We start from the raw sequence: 3844 nt of genomic DNA on the forward strand, positions 1-3844 counted from the left end.
GGGCTGCCTGCACTGCTCACACTGCCAGCGCTGCCTGCTAGGCTCACACTGCCAGCGCGGCCTGCACTGCTCACACTGCCAGCGCGGTCTGCACTGCTCACACTGCCAGCGCGGCCTGCACTGCTCACACTGCCAGCGCTGCCTGCACTGCTCACACTGCCAGCGCTGCCTGCACTGCTCACACTGCCTGCAAAGCTCACACTGCAAGAGCTGACTGCACTGCTCACACTGCCAGCGCTGCAAGCTCGGCTAACACTGCCAGCGCTGAATGCACTGCTCACACTGACAGCGCTGCCTTCACTGCTCACACTGCCAGTGCTGCCTGCACTGCTCACGCCACCAGCGCTACCTGCGCTGCTCAAAGTGACATCGCTGCCTGCACTGCTCACACTGCCAGCGCTGCCATCTCGGCTCACACTGCCAGCGCTGCATGCACTGCTCAAACTGCCAGCGCTGCCTGCACTGCTCACACTGCCTGCACTGCTCACACTGCCTGCGCTGACTGCACTGCTCACACTGTCAGCGCTGCCTGCACAGCTCACACTGCCTGCACTGCTCACACTGCATGCGCTGCCTGCACTGCTCACGCTGCCTGCACTGCTCACACTGCCTGCACTGCTCACAAGGCCTGCACTGCTCACAAGGCCTGCACTGCTCACATTACTCACACTGCCTGCACTGCTCTCACTGCCTGCACTGCTCACACTGCCTGCACTGCTCACACTGCCAGCGCTGCCTGCACTGCTCACACTGCCAGCGTTGCCTGCACTGCTCACACTGCCAGCACTGCATGCACTGCTCACACTGCAGGCGCTGCCTGCACTTCTCACAATACCTGCGCTGCCGGCACTGCTCACACTGCATGCACTGCTCACACTGCCTGCGCTGCCTGCATTGCTCACACTGCCAGCGCTGCCTGCATTGCTCACACTGCCTGCGCTGCTTGCACTGCTCACACTGCCTGCGCTGCCTGCACTGCTCACACTGCCTGCGCTGCCTGCACTACTCACAATGCCTGCACTGCTCACACTGCCTGCGCTGCCAGCACTGCTCACACTGCCTGCAGTACTGAGACTGCCTGTACTGCTGACACTGCCAGCACTGCTCACACTGCCAGCACTGCTCACACTGCCTGCACTGCTCACAGTGCCAGCGCTGCCTGCACTGCTCACGCAGCCTGCGCTGCCTGCACTGCTCACACTGCCTGCACTGCTCACACTGCCTGCATTGCTCACACTGCCAGCGCTGCCTGCACTGCTCACACTGCCAGCGCGGCCTGCACTGCTCACACTCCCAGCGCGGCCTGCACTGCTCACACTGCCAGCGCTGCCTTGACTGCTCACACTGCCAGCACTGCTTGCACTGCTCATACTGCCTGGGCTGCCTGCACAGCTCACACTGCCTGCACTGCTCAAACTGCCTGCGCTGCCTGCACTGCTCACACTGCCTGCGCTGTCTGCACTGCTGACACTGCATGCACTGCTCACAGTGCCTGCGCTGCCTTCACTGCTCACACTGCCTGCACTGCCTGCACTGCTCACATTGCCAGCGCTGCCTGCACTGCTTACACTGACAGCGCTGCCTGCACTGCTCACAGTGCCTGCACTGCTCACACTGCCAGGTCGGCTCACACTGCCTGCGCTGCCTGCACTGCTCACTCTGCCTGCGTTGCCTGCACTGCTCACACTGCCTGAACTGCTCACACTGCCTGCACTGCCAGCACTGCTCACACTGCCTGCACTGCTCACACTGCCTGCACTGCTCACACTGACAGCGCTGGCTGCGCTGCTCACACTGCCAGCACGGCTCACACTGCCTGCTCTGCTCACACTGCCTGCACTGCTCACACTGCCTCCGCTGCTCACACTGCCTGCACTGCTTACACTGCTCACACTGCCTGCACTGCTCACACTGCCTGCACTGCTAACACTACCTGCACTGCTCAGACAGCCTGCACTGCTAACACTGCCAGCGCTGACTGCACTGCTCACACTGCCTGCACTGCTCACACTGCCAGCGATGCTCACACTTACAGTGCTGACAGCTCGGCTCAGACTGCCAACGCTTCCTGCACCGCTCATGCTGACAGCGCTGACTGCACTGCTCACACTCCCAGCGATGCTCACACTTCCAGCGCTGACATCTCGGCTCAGACTGCCAACGCTTCCTGCACCGCTCACGCTGACAGCGCTGCCTGCACTGCTCACACTGCCAGTGCTGCCTGCACTGCTCACACCGCCAGCGCTACCTGCACTGCTCAAAGTGCCATCGCTGCCTGCAGTGCTTACACTGCCAGCGCTGCCATCTCGGCTCACACTGCCAGCGCTGCATGCACTGCTCAAACTGCCAGCGCTGCCTGCACTGCTCACACTGCCAGCGCTGCCTGCACTGCTAACACTGCCTGTGCTGCCTACACTACTCACACGACCAGCGATGCCTGCACTGCTCACACGACCAGCGCTGCTCACACTGCCAGCGATGCTCACACTTCCAGCGCTGACAGCTCGGCTCAGACTGCCAACGCTTCCTGCACCGCTCACGGTGACAGCGCTGCCTGCACTGCTCACACTGCCAGTGCTGCCTGCACTGCTCACACCGCCAGCGCTACCTGCACTGCTCAAAGTGCCATCGCTGCCTGCAGTGCTCACACTGCCAGCGCTGCCATCACGGCTCACACTGCCAGCGCTGCATGGACTGCTCAAACTGCCAGCGCTGCCTGCACTGCTCAAACTGCCAGCGCTGCCTGCACTGCTCACACTGCCGGCGCTGCCTGCACTGCTCACACCGCCAGCGCTACCTGCACTGCTCAAACTGCCAGCGCTGCCTGCACTGCTCACACTGCCGGCGCTGCCTGCATTGCTCACACTGCCAGCGCTGCCTGCACTGCTCACACTGCCTACACTGCTCACACTGCATGCGCTGCCTGCACTGCTCACAATGCCTGCGCTGCCTGCACTGCTCACACTGCCTGCACTGCTCTCACTGCCTGCGCTGCCTGCACTGCTCACAATGCCTGCGCTGCCTGCACTGCTCACACTGCTTGCGCTGACTGCACAGCTCACACTGCCTGCATTGCTCACACTGCCAGCGCTGCCTGCACTGCTCACACTGCCTGCGCTGCCTGCGCTGCTCAAACTGCCTGTGCTGCCTGCACTGCTGACACTGCCAGCATTGCCTGCACTGCTCAAACTGCCTGAGCTGCCTACACTGCTCACACTGCCAGCGCTGCCAACTAGGCTCACACTGCCAGGGCTGCCTGCACTGCTCACACTGCCAGGGCTGCCTGCACTGCTCACAATGCCAGCGCTGCCTGCTAGGCTCACATTGCCAGCGCGGCCTGCACTGCTCACACTGCCAGCGCGGTCTGCACTGCTCACACTGCCAGCGCGGCCTGCACTGCTCACACTGCCAGCGCTGCCTGCACTGCTCACACTGCCAGCGCTGCCTGCACTGCTCACACTGCCTGCAAAGCTCACACTGCCAGCGCTGCCTGCTCGGCTAACACTGCCAGCGCTGCATGCACTGCTCACACTGACAGCGCTGCCTTCACTGCTCACACTGACAGCGCTGCCTTCGCTGCTCACACTGCCAGTGCTGCCTGCACTGCTCACACCGCCAGCGCTACCTGCACTGCTCAAAGTGACATTGCTGCCTGCACTGCTCACACTGCCAGCGCTGCCATCTCGGCTCACACTGCCAGCGCTGCATGCACTGCTCAAACTGCCAGCGCTGCCTGCACAGCTCACACTGCCTGCACTGCTCACACTGCATGCGCTGCCTGCACTGCTCACACTGCTCACACTGCCTGCACTGCTCACAATGCCTGCACTGCTCATACTGCCAA

This window comes from Cetorhinus maximus, unplaced genomic scaffold (assembly GCF_964194155.1).
Source record: "Cetorhinus maximus unplaced genomic scaffold, sCetMax3.hap1.1 HAP1_SCAFFOLD_667, whole genome shotgun sequence".
Lineage (NCBI taxonomy): Eukaryota > Metazoa > Chordata > Chondrichthyes > Lamniformes > Cetorhinidae > Cetorhinus > Cetorhinus maximus.